At 42.1% G+C, this 13,872-nt stretch overlaps 1 long non-coding RNA gene across 1 annotated transcript in view; it reads left to right on the top strand.

Moving 5' to 3' along the window:
• The first annotated feature begins 3,933 nt into the window (after nt 1-3,933).
• The window catches only part of LOC106629840 (uncharacterized), a 40,023-nt gene continuing 30,084 nt past the window's right edge, over nt 3,934-13,872 (top strand). The window contains exon 1 of the long non-coding RNA XR_012582848.1: nt 3,934-4,833. This is a non-coding gene — a long non-coding RNA (uncharacterized LOC106629840). The remainder of the gene's footprint in view (nt 4,834-13,872) is intronic.

Here is a 13,872-nt window from a genome sequence, read left to right on the forward strand (position 1 = left end):
TATTTCTAGTCAGTTTTGGTGCAATAGTTTCAATTCTGATATGGCATCAATAGTCTTGAATCACAGAATCAACTAGGTTGGAAAAGACATTTTGAGATCATCAAGTTGAAGCTAAGACCTAACACCGCCTTGTCACCCAGACCGTGGCACTGAGTACCATTTCCAGACTTATCTTAAACACCTCCAGGGATGGGCACCTCCGTGGGCAGCCCATTCCAATGCACAGTCACTCCTTCTGTGAGGATCTTCTTCCTAATATCCAGCCTAAAACTTGCCTTGTGCATCTTAAGACTGTGTCCTCTTGTCCTGTCAGTGGTTGCCTGGAAGAACAGACCGAGCCCACCTGGCTACAAACTCCTTTCAGGAAGCTGTTGTTGCAGTTAAAGGGGCTGTATATCTGCTGAGCTAATAAAGCTCAGATCTTGGGCTGTGTACTGAGTCTTGTGTGTTCGGCCTCTAACCTTGGAGGAAAATCTACGAAAAGCTCATAATATCGTGCTGCATCTTAACAACTTGGTTGAAATTATCTTTGCTGGGGGGAAAAGACCCAAAAACCCAACAGATTTGCAAATGCTGAATTGGGAAGTTTAGTCTCTCAGAGCAGTTAGCCTTGCAATAATGCATGCTAGCTTTGAAATGCCTGTAAAGCTACTGCAGATGTTTTGTGTAAGCTGGCTGACCAAGGAAGTGGACGACTTCAGTGCTAGACATTTCCATTTTAGTCAGGAAGAGAGAATTTAATTCCTGCTGCCAAAGAACAAAGATTACTGTCATGTGTCTAACCTGCAGAAACTGATGGGAAAAAGAGTTCCATGGATTATGCCACCATCACTGAAACTTGATTTTGTTAGAAGTAAATTTTTTAAAGATTGTGGAAAGCAGACTGCCTAACCTTGTAGAAAGATGTCCCTTAAAGCATAGAAGAAAACTTGGTACCAAGGCTTCCTCTGCTGCTTCCTGGGTTATAGTCTGTGCTTTTTGTTCTCTTTATATTCTGTGTATTTTTAAATATGCTCCAGCCACCTATTTTTCTTTTAGCATGGACTTTCAGAAAGAAATTATCTATTAAAAAAAAAACAAACAAATGAACAGGCACACAATTAAGGGAGATAATGCCATCTGTATACAGATAAAACCATCTGTATTTTGCTCTTCTGTTTACAGTCACATATTCCACGACCCACAATGGATGTTACCTTGTCTGCCACTGGTGAAAAAATAATTAGTTACACCAAGTGTAAAAAAAATACACTCTGTATCTTATCTTGAATTTGTCTTTATTGAAAAGAGCATTGGCCAAAGAGTATTTGGCCTATCCAGAATTTAATTTTTCTTAAAAAATTATTTATAGGAATATTCTCCTTTATAGCACTCTTTTCTCCTTTGCTAATTTGAGTTAATGAACAAAGCCCTGTGATTGTTTTTGGATTTTATTAAAGTTACATCAAGACACATGCTCAGTGGTTCACCACGGAAGTCCAAAACAGGACATTTGTATTAAGTGGATCAATTTCTAAAATGACAGTATCTGCTTGCCTGTACATATTTATTTATGATTCTTCCTTAGGTGAATGTAGCAGAAGTCTGGTGAGGAATAGCCAGCTGTTGGAATTAGCAGATAGAGAAAGCAGTTATTTGTTCTGTGAAGGAGTGTGAAAGCTGAGGCCAGGAGTAATAAAAACTAAATAGATGCCCCAAATATCTAACACAAGTCAAGACGTGTAAATTGCTTGCTGTGCTGAATGGTGAAGTCATCTCAGATGAGTTACCTCATCTAGAGTTCTTGTTAAAGATGAAACCTTCTTCAGTGCAACATCATGTCTAGCAATCCAGAGCAGAACAAATAACATTGAAGATTTTTTTTCTCAGGACTTGGGGCTGCTGCTCAGCTCCTCAGGAATGCCACGTCCCTTTTGGCACCTGGTGCTTTGGAATTTATACTCTCCTTGAAGGGAGGATGGCAAGAAGATGGAGCCAGGCTCTTCTCAGTGATGCCCAGCAATAGGAAAAGAGGCAAAGCACTGGTGCATAGGAAGTTTCACCTGACCCTGAGGAAGAACTTCACTGTGTGGGTGAGATGCACTGAACAGATTGCCCGGAGAGGGTGTGGAAAGTCCCTCATGGGAGATATTCCAGAATGTACTGGACATGATCCGGTGTCAAGTGCTCTGGGATGACCCTGCTTGAGCTGGGAGGTTGGGCCAGATGACCTACCTGTGATCCCTTCCAACCTGGACCATTCTGTAATTCTGTACCAGGGAAGGTGATCTGTTCCCTCGTTTCCAGGGCTTTTGGAATGCCTGGGCATGTGCCTTCATTGGCCATCACAGCAGGTAAGTGCCTGCCAGTCTTGGCAGTGTCCAAGAGCAGGGATGAAGAGGAGACAGGCTGCTGCTGCTGCTGCCCTGCCACCAGTGCTTAGGCTGGTTTTGCTTCCAGGAGTGGTTGACTGGTACCTTCCATGAGCAGTAACACAATATACTCACTTAACATCACCCCTGTGCCTCCCCACCCATGCAAAAAAAAGGTAAAAATAAGTGAAAATGGAACCTAAGATGCCCTCTGGCACTTAAATGGGAATATAAATTGATAACTGCCATAAAAGCCATAGTTGGCTCTTATTTTCCTTTACAGGAAATGATTGTCTCCTCTTCTGCAAAAAAAAAGTGTAAACACATAAGACTAAAGATTTTGGGTGTCTTACCAGATTGCTTTTTCTCTTCCTCTGAACAGGAGATGAATTATTCTGATTAAAATATGTACAGAATTAATTATTAAACATAATTTTTCTCAGATGAGCAAGGTCTTCCTGATTGAGAGTAACACAGCCATGTATTTTCATGGTATCTTGGAGCTGAGTGTAGTTGTGCAGTGACAGTGTAATGACGGATATATCTTTATCAACCTGTTCCCTGAACTGTTTTTATCACTGCCATCTGCTTGGCCAAGAGTGGCAGCTGCCAGGTCTCACAAATAGTGCTGTCATGTACTTTCATGTAGAACAACATATTGTTGTAATTTCCCTGATATTACTACATGAAATAACTTTAGGTGAGAGAAGGTGACATTTTGCATGGCACTTTGAAATGCGTCTCATTGCTTTGGGTATGGGACACACAGTGTTCTTTCTGGGGCAAGCTATATCAGCACACCCAGTTCTACTTTCAGAAATCACTGGGAAATATTTATTTTACAAAAACATTACGTAATATCCATCTGGGACATGTGTCAGTGCTGAGATGCAACTGAGACAGTATTGCTCACACATGTAGCCTTAGTTACCTTTGCTGGATGGAAGTTATGTAAGTTAGACTATTTTAAAGTTCTTTTTCCTTATATCAACTTGAATCCCCTTCGTGTATGCAAATACGTTCAGACAGCTCCTTTAACATTAGAGAAAACATAAAATCTTTACAACTATAATGAACGAGTGTTTTAAGGTTGCTTAAAGAATCACCAGTGAAGGTATCAGCAAAAGTATGGTTGATATAAAAGTGGAAGCATAAAAAATTTGTTTGCAAGGTTAACTCTACTACTTCATTTAAGAAATAGAAAAAGCAAACTAAAGTCTAAAATCAGTCTAAACCCAGAATTAACTCAAATGTTATCTGTGTGAAGGCTGGGGGATGGAGAGGGAAAAAGGTGAGGGTAGAAAATGATAAGGATAAAAAGGGATGAAGAAGACCCTCCTGCTGAGTCCCAAGGTTCAGAATGAACTCTGCTGAACTGACCTGGGGTGTGACCAACAGTTTAGGCCCAAATATTTAACAGCTCTTAGATTTAGCAACACTTAATTGACAGCTCAAGTTGAACAATTTAACAAATGATTAATTTAGCATTTACTATAGGGCAACAGTAACTACCAGGCCTAATTTACTTAAAAATCTAAACTTAAGAATTTAAGAGAGCAGCATTTATAATACAATTCAAATAGTGTATTCACATTTGCATGCACAGAGACATAAACACTATTTACAAAAATGTGAAAAATTCCTTTCAAATTCAGTGAAGGATTCCCAGTGGATGCCTTTGCATCTTCTCAACAGGCAAAGGGTTGAGCCTCAAGGAGTGGAGGCATCAACCCAGCATCTATCTTGTCATTCAGCAGTGGTTGTCTGAGTACAGCAAATGAGAATTCACTGGCTCTGAGTGGCCCCAGTCAAAAGGAGGTCACTGGTCGCAGCCTTCTGCAGTCCAGGAGAGTTCAAAGGGTCTCATTCAGGACCCATGTTTGTAGGGTCTCAAGAGAGTGGGTTTCAGTCACAGTAATTTTTCATCCTGGCTGCAATTCGCTTTGGTAACTTCCTTTGAAATTTCGGTAACAAAAATGTTGCTCCACTTAGGTTGTTATTCAGGCTAGAAAAATGAGTTTCCAAGGCTGTTTGTTGAAAACAGGAGCTGATTAGACAGCACCACTTCCTGGGAACGGACACTGTTTCTGAGAAGCTCAAGAGGAGCTTGGCACAGGTGCTGTTTGTCAAGGCCAAAGCCTAGCCAGCATTTCTTGGATCATACTGCGACCCAAGAAGGAATGGAGCAGATGCACTACCACAAAAACAAACCTTTAAAACAATCTTTATAGCTACAGGTGCAAAGAAAACTGAATTGGGATATTTCTTATTGCTAATGAGCATTAATGAGAAACAGCCTTTCTCATAAGGCAGAAAACCCTGTTGTCATGAAGAAGGTAGAATACGTATTCTTGATTCTTCTGTCATTTTCTTGTTCAAGTGCCATAGGATGTCAACTGCTGAACAGCTGATTTGGCAGCCTGAAGGTCTGAGGCACAGAGACAGCTGGCTTGTAGTCAGCCTGTTTGGAACACTGCTGCAGGTACTAGACTTCCTGATATGAGTGTGGAAGGAAGTGAGGGCATGGGTCCTTTATGTCTTTCTGTTTTATCCGAATGGATGTGTAGCTTTGGCGCTTCATTGCTAGCGAGGCAGAGGCCATTGGAATTTCGAACAATGTTCTCCCAATGGCAAATGTAGGGCCAGGCCAGAGGAAAGTCTCTTGGCATTTAGGTGGTGATGTACACTCCGGAAATGTAAGGCTTACCTGTCATTCCAATAGTGCATTTCAAGAGCTGATGCAGGCTCCTGCCATTGTACTGATCTTGCGCTCACACAAGATTCCCTTTTTCTGCTAAGGGCTGGGACATGTAATTTTCATCAGCCACACTTTATATACATTTATGTACATTAAGAGGAAGAATGTTTATACATATATATAAACATTTTTGCCTTCCTCCCAGGATTTAAAAATCTCATTTGAAACTGTTTGATTCATCCCCTGAACTAGAGCTATAAATGCTGCATGAATTTGTTTTGTGCTCTAAGTATACACATTTATCTGTGTTCCTAAATCACATTCTTATTAATGAGCACAGTGGTTGCGCTCCACAATTGTTGGTTGTATTTTGTTTCTGTGGATGCTTTTGAAAGATATTTTAAAGTCTTCGTTGGAGTTTGCATGTGCTTCAAAAATTAAATTTAGTCTGTGATTTTATTACACTTTTAATTTAATTTATCTTAACTGGTGCTTTCAAGCTGTGAACCAGCTGTTGACTTTGAAAAAAACATTGTTCAATTTGAAAGGAGCATTTTAAAGCTTAATGTAATGGCTGTAAGTAATCACTACAGCAATTATATTCTCTGGTGTTGTGCGTCACTATAGCAATATTGGAGGCTGTAAGAAAATGCAGGAAAGAAACCCAACAGGTTCATATGTCTCAGTTTTGTCTGCAATGTCCAGCATCTGTCTGTTCTGTGTAGCTTGGTGTCCCTGCTTGAATTGTGTTAGAAAATAAGAAGCTTCACTTTGTTGTGGCTCCATGTTTGCCCAGCAGCAATCAGGGGCTCTTGGCTGTGCTCTCCTTGGACTGGAGACAGGTTTTGATTTTTCCCATGCGGGCAGATGGTAGATATGCTGCTCTGCTTGCCTCCTCCTGACTCATTCCAAGATATTGTGTAGAATTTTGGGGTTGATTTTTCTTGAGCAGCTGTGTACCCACCTTGCCTGATACTTGTGATAGCAAAGCTTTTCACAAAGCATACAGAGAGTGTGGCCAGAATGGGAGGCCTTGGTGTCCTGTAAGGTCAGGCCATGCTCCCAGTGTGCTCTGGAAAGCATGGTAAGGAGAATTAATAGAAATGGGTGTATTTTCATGCGCATTCTGAGAAGGAACAGCCTCCATTTATTTGTAGCTCTCCAGTTCAGAGAGGCTAGGGTTTTTGTGGAAGAGAATTTTCTGGATCACTGCAGTGAGGATAAGGGAAGAAGCATCCCTTCATGTTGTAATAGTCTATGAAAATGTTGTGCAGCTTCAGCTTCCTCTGCCCTGGAGATTCTCTCCATCATGACTTTTAAAGGAATGTAATACACATCACTGTGGAAATAGACTTATATTTTCCAACAAGTCACCCAGACATGCTTTACACACAGCTTGCGTTTGAGAACCATGGACAACACTATTGCTCCAAAAAGTCAGTGTAGGGTCTCTGCTTTTCACAGAATCCCAGAATGGCTGGGCTTGGAAGGGGCCTCTGCAGATCATCTAGTCCAACCCACCTAAAGCAGGCCCACCTAGAGCAGGTATTTTTGCCAGTGTGTGTTGTGGAGCAGGTTCAAGTCACCTGCCTAGCTGCCATCACTTCCTGTTAACAGCTCTGTGAAGTAACAGTGCAGGTGGGAAAAACCCCATAGGAAGCTTAGATTCAGCAGTATAATAAACCTTCCCTAAATTTAATTTGTTGCAAGATCCTTCAGAATACGTATCTAATGACAGCAATATCTGAGCTGATGCAGTATTGTGAGAATAAAAGGAAGGACAGATGTGCAGGGAGAAGGGGGCATTGTGAACTTTGGATGAACTGGAGACTGGACTTGCTACTGAGGCATAATTACAGTTATTTGGTTGCCATGGCTTTTAAGAAAGAATAGAATATGCATCTGGGAGTGGGTTTTGTGATGGCACTTGCCGTAGATTGTATTAGTAATACGAACGGGGTGATCCTCTGCTAAAGGTAGCCGTGCCTTGGCATGGGAACACCCTGCTGGAACGTATGTTGCTGTAAAATGAAAAAATGAAATTTTCACAAGAATGAAGGCACAACTGTCTGTGCTTGCAGCGTGCATTTGTGGGACATCTTCAGCAAAAGGAGTTTCAGTGTAGTTTCCCATTTAGCCACCTATGTGGATAAAAAGCTACAGATCCAAGCATGTTTCAGAAATCAGGCATGTCCCTTCTGGACACATGTGGCAGAAGCTGGTATGGTGATCACAGAGGTCACAAAGGGACAGAGACAGAATCTTCATTGTGACAAAGCCAATATGACATGTGAATTACACTATATCTTGTACATGTATGTGTGTGTATAAATGAGACACTTAAAGGAAGTAACTGCTAGGATGGAGACAGACATGAAACAGTGTGTTCTGGAAAGTTAAAAGCTTAACCATCGTACCAAGGTATTTCTTAATGTAGCAGAATGAAATTCCTTTGGGTGCAGCAAATGAGACACATAAAGTGTAATGCCCTGTGAAATCACAAAGAGCCACTTTCAACAGATGGAAAAAGCAACTTTAATACAAAACCAAAAATTGATAGACTCTGATAATCCTAGTACCAGCTTACACTTTACAGTATCCATTACTGGCTGTGAAATGTATTTTGGTAGTTAAATGCACTTGCTAGTTTGTCACTATATAGAATTTAAAAATTTGAATTTTATGTTCTGCTCTTTTCTTCACTATGAGAAGCTAAAAATCTCTGTGACAAATGGCTTCCAAGTCACACATGCTGTTTCACTTTCCTGTCTGCTGCAGCAGTGTGGCTGTTCTTAGTGTGGAACTGAACCCCTGGTCTTGAAGCTGGTTTTAGGAGTCCCTGTGGTAGGGATGTAAGGAGGCTCTTGTCTCCTTTTGTGTTTCCTGAGTGCCTGTTTGTCCCAAAGAAAGGCTTATTCTCAGTCCTTGAGCTTCAGCTGAAGACGAGCATGTTTAGTACTGTAGACAAGACCCTTCCTTTTGTGAAGCTCTTTAACTTTTACTAAAATGAAATTTATGGTGTGCCTGTTTATGCTAAGCAGCCCATCATTCCTGTGCAGGCTGTGCTCGGCTCCTGAGGAGGGCAGCATGGGTTAGCTGATGCTCCTCGCCTGGAATTCTGCTTTACATTCCAGCCATGTTTAAGGCAGAGCTAGTGAAACGTAAAACAGCATTGAAGGAATTGGTAGTAACACTCTTGGCTCTGTGATGAGATGCCCGGGCTGAGCAGAGTGATCCCCACTCCTGTTCTTACAGGAGAAATTGCCTCTTGGTAGTGGTTGTGCTGCCTGCTGCAGACTGACACCAGTGTCTGGTACTGGGGGATCTGCCTGCAGGCTGGTCCCACACTGCTCCCCAGGGGAGAGTGCAGACACAGAAAAGCAGGTATGTAAAATCCCAGTGCTTCTCTCCCTTTGAAAGACTGACCCTGCATATTGGAAGGACTCTGTGACTCCAGTGTTGTGGATAGGTTGTTACTACCTGTTGAACACTGATGCTGAACTCAGCCTCAGTTCTGTGGTATATTTACAAAATAAGAATATGAAAACACAGATCCCCTATACCAAGGAACTTGCAAGGTCGTGGGGTATGATATATGTATTTCACTAAGAGGAAGACACTGGGAGACCTAAGGGAGGGATTCCTTAGGTTGAAGTCTGGGCACTTCAGTGCCTGTCTTACAGGTGATGAATGAATAGCTTTTTCCTTGAAGCAGAAACAAGGATGGTCTAAAGCACGCAAGAAGCCTGGAAAATCATGTGGAAATACTTGTGGCATGTACATTAATACTAGATGAACTAATAAGGATTAGTGTTAGCAGGAATAATGCCACTGGATATCACAATGATTAGAGTATTATAATAATGAGTTTTCCAGAGAGGATGATGACAGGTGATTTATATACTGTACAGATATTTCTTCTGTGTATCCAGATGATAAGCAACTCTGGCACTTTGCTGCAAGAATTTGCGACTGCTCCTTATAGCTGAATTTCTCCACTCTTCTGAATAGTTGGTTGGCAAAAAAGATCCCAGACAGGAAGGGAGATAGTGCTGAGTAGACAAAAAGGGTGCTAGTGTCTCATTCTTTGCCTAGTTGGGGAGAGCTGTTGTGAACCTAGCCCTGAGATATTCTGGGGCCTCTTTGGGAAAAAAAGAGGAGAAATCTGTTTGGAGGCATGATGCAGGGACATTTTTACAAGCACCACTTAGATGCAATAATGTGATAAAGGTCTGACTGCTATTCTGATACACTCTCTACCTTTCTGCTCGGTAGGAATCAGCTGCTGTTTTCTGCTCTGGTATTCAGAAGAAATATATCCAGTGGGATACAAACTTCTGTTGCTATAGACAGTTTCACATGGTGTATATGTGTATGGTCTTTGCCTACAGCAAGCTGTGGTCTAACAGAGCTAGTAGTCACTGAGCGTGTAACAGTGATTGAGCAGCAAAATGAGAAACCTCAGATAGTAAGAAAAGGTAGTTGCAGTTTTCCATGCATGGCATTCCATCCTCATTGTGTCTGTGACTGTGCTGTGCACTGGCTGTAGTTGTTGCTGTCTAGCAGGGTGACAGCATTAGCTGAGTGTCAGCTGCTGTGTAAGCCAGACTGTGGTGCAGGATGATCCCAGGTATCCCTGAGCACAGGCCGAGCTCAGCAGCTCCAGCCTTCCACCTTTCAGAAGCAAACGAATCTTGTCCTGTGTGCTCCAGGCAGACTATTTCCAGTGCATTCAGACCCATGTGACTTTTTAGACAGAAGACATTTGTCTACTTTCTGTCATTATTTTCTAGTAAGTTTTTCCACAGTTACAGCATTATGCTAAGGCAATTAAAGGAAATATTGATTTTATTCTGATACAGAAGCTTTGCAGATTTATTAACCATTAACATTCATGTACAATCAAAACATAATGTTTTTCCTATTAGTCAGATGTTCAGAGTTGTTAATTTGACTTTCCAGAAACAGTTGCCAGTAGCATAAATGGACCATTAACTAGATACATTAATGCAGTTTGTTTCAGTGTAATTAGAGACCTGTAAGGTACATTTTAGCAAGTTGAAAGTGTTAATACAGGCACACACATTTTCTGCTCTCATTGAAAATATTCTAGACAATATTCCAATTAACAATCTATTCAGATCCAGACTTCATAAAAAGGCAGGAGAGAGCTCTGAGGCACTTCCTGGTGTTCTGCTTAGTCAGGTTTGGAAACCATGGTTTGAATGAATATTGGTCTCCAGAATGCCAATGACACAGGACACAGATAAAATTACTCAGAGGCCTAGGTGCAGGAGGTGCTGAAACATGCCATGTGCCTGAATTCAGGGTCAAACTTCAAAAACAGATTGTCAGAATATGTCATCTGGAGACCCCCATTCTCAATTTCCCAGAGCTGTTCTCAGTGCAGAGGCCAGCACACACATTGCATCGCCTTCTGCTCTCAGAGCCCTTGCACTCACAGTCAGTGCCTCACTGGAACCTGTGGAATGTCACCTTACAAGCTTTCAGATGTTTACCAACAGGGAATTTTCTGTCTTGGTGTGGATTGATTGCCTTTCTTTTCTGTTAGCTGTAGACTTACAATGAGATGTTCATATTTTAAATATGGTGCAATGACATCAATAGTAATAATTATTGCATGCATCAAAGCTTTGGGGATTAGCCATGGATCATGCACCTAAATGGCAAATGGTTATAATAGCTCTGTACATGAAACATCAAAGTCTGAGGAAATGTTGCTCTGTTATAAAAAATACATCAGAATGATCATTGCACTCCAAGCAAAGTGCAGAACTGTAAACGTGCATGGAACAAATGCAACACATTTCATACCCATCTGAGTGTTTCAAGTGTGGGAAAAATTGATTCCACAGCTCCAATCACCAATCCACATCAAGCGACGACTGTATTGAAATTATGAGATTTTGCACAATATTAGGCTTAAGTTGACTCCTCCTTTTGAAAATGTATTTGTAATTAGGGCCTAGAAGAGCAAGAAGCAATATTTGGGGTTTTAATTTTTTATATGCTCCCTGGCAGAGAGAGAAGTGGCTGAGATTGCATAAAATTCTTAGACCCATGATGTTTCAAGTATCCTTTTGCTGAATCAAAATGGCTCTCTTGTAGACTAAAGGAACTGCACCGTATTTTTCTTTGTTAGGAGAAAAGTATTCCAGGCAGAGTGAAGCATGGGCTCTCTCTGCTGAGCCTAGGGACAGCTGCTGAAATAAAAAAATGCAGAACAGTCACTAGAAAAACAGAACCTCTGAACTCAGCAACTGAAATTCCCAATTATAGACATGCTGCTGTTTCTCCTGCCTCATCACAGCTGTTTTGCTTGATCACTCCCCCAGCCCCAGTGGGATGAACAGTGTGAGGATGTGATGCTCACAAAGCCAAATCAAAGGCCCAGTGAAGCCTGTGCCTCAGCCATGAGTCTGGAGGAAATTAGAGACCTTCATTAAAGTTTCAGAAAAATCTAACTGGTATGAGGACAGCATTCAAAACTGTTTTTGGGGCAAAACAAATATTGTTTTAACTCTGTTAATAATTTATGTGTTGCCAGCAGAGATCCTCCTAGCATTAAGGGAATTGAAAATTAAAGGCATAGAGACACTACTTTAAGAAAACATGTTGATAAATAATTAATATGGCATAGACCTACTGGAATCTGAAGAGTAGGTTTCAGCTTGTCTTGTCAAACCTATGCTTTCTAATACCACAGTTTCTTCCAGAATGAGAGTATGGTCATTTTTGGTTTATATCGACAAAAGCTCGAGTTGTTTTTAGGCTCAGCTGGAATAATTCACTGGCTTCTGTCAGTATCATGTCCCAAGCCCTTGGGATCCTAAGCAGAATATACCCAAAGATTGTGGCTTTCTTAAATCAAGATGGATGAAAGATTGCCGATTACTTGGAAAACAGAACATACTATGCCTTTTTCAGGGAAGCTACTGTTTGTCAGGGTCAGGCTGGATCAGAATAAAAAACACTGGTGGAAGAAGAAGCTCTGGCAATCCCTGTTTAGTGATGTAATTTATAAATAGCTAGGCAAGGTGCCTGGTGCCTTGGGATATGTAATCCCCAGGAACAGCTACTGCTTTAGTTTGTGATCTCTGGAGAGATGCATTTTCAATAGTGAGGCAAATCTTGGGGACCACTCTGAAAAATCCATGGCTGGCACTTCCCCATAGCATTCTACCTGATAGGGATCTTATGGATGAGAAATAGTGCAGCTCAGCATTCACAGAATACAGGCTCATCATTATGACCTATCAAAGAAAGGATGGACACAGAATGTGCTAAGGGAAGTAAATATGGAATTTCTTCATTTGTCTCCAAAGCAGTTCTAGCGCTGCTGTGAGCAGAGCCTGCCAAGCAGCATTCTGTGACATCACTGAAGGGTTCAGCTCGTGCACAGTTCTTGACAGGAAGAGACACTGTCATTTCAAAACAGTATACTGAGCACCATGTTAACTAACAGAGCTGCTGCCATCCCTGAAGGTCTGTGTCTTGCTGAAGGGCCTGTGAGCTCTTTAAACTCCCAATTTATTTCGCTCCAATCCTATCTTTTAGGATTGGTATAATAAATCAGATAATAAGTCAAGCATAATTTCTGGCAGTCTTTTGAATTTAAGAAGCTGCACAAGAGTATGCATAGAACTATAGTTATCCTTTCATTCATTTAAATAAAGCAAAAGTGAATGCTGCTTCTTCATTAGATGATCTTTAGTTCAGTACTTTAATGCAAAAGATTTGTTGATATTGATGGAATTCCTAAACATTTTTTTTTTTTTACTACAGCAAAGTTAATAACTAAGGAGAAGAGAGACTATCCATGTAGGCTGCTGTAAAAATAATTCCTGCCTTAGTTCAAAGGAAAACTCCCATGTAAATTGAGAATGTAAAGGTTACTGACTTGAAGTATGAAGGAGGGTTTTTTCCATTCTGAATAAAGTAAATGCAGTAGTGAGGTCCTGGTGAGTGCAGACTATGCAGACTGCAGCTGAGGGTGTTCTGGCTCAGGTGAGTGCCCCTTTGGCTGTCCCTGGTGTCTCAATGGCATCCATGGCACCTGTCCCACAGCCAGCCAGAGCTTGCCTTCCTGTTCACTGCCGTGGCTGCTGGCAGCACTCAGGCCTTTGTTGAAACTGCAGTGCAAAGCTCATGGACTTGCAGTCCTGGGAAGGTTGGGCCTGACATGCCAGAGGAAGAGCTGTGGAAAATTGCCTCTTGCCCGCAGTGATTCCCCCAAAGGAGAATCCCTTGGTCTCAGTATGGTTCCTTCCTCTGACTGCGGCTGGTGGCAGTGGGCAGGGAGGGTGTGAGCATTGTGCAGGAGCTGCTCCTGGGCAGCCCCAAGAGCCCCTCATTGTGAGGGCCATGAAGGCCAGAGCTGGTATCCTGCAGGTAGTGGCCCCCTGCAAGGCTACCTCTTCCCTCAGTTGGTCTTCCTGTCCCACTGTTGCCGCTGCAGCTGCTCATCCTTCTTCAGCATGTCCTTGCTTGTGGCTCTCTGTCTGTCCGCTGCCACAGATGCCCTGCTCTGCCCCGCCTTTCTCCCACTGTCCCTGCCCTGCCCACTGCCTGCCCCAACTGCCACCGTTGCCTCTGCTGTGTCTTGCTCTCCTGATGTAGGGACACCATCTCCCAGTCCTGCTGCTGACTGGTGGGATAAGCATGCCCGCCAGACAGCCCTATTGTTAGTTAAAGATGCTGACTCTGGAGCTCCATGCCCATTAGGCAAAGCTGAGAATCTGCCTGATTTAACAAGGCAAGGAAACAAGTCAGTCAGTTATCTTGATCTGAAGCATATTCTAG

Source organism: Zonotrichia albicollis, chromosome 16, assembly GCF_047830755.1.
Source record: "Zonotrichia albicollis isolate bZonAlb1 chromosome 16, bZonAlb1.hap1, whole genome shotgun sequence".
NCBI classification, from domain to species: domain Eukaryota; kingdom Metazoa; phylum Chordata; class Aves; order Passeriformes; family Passerellidae; genus Zonotrichia; species Zonotrichia albicollis.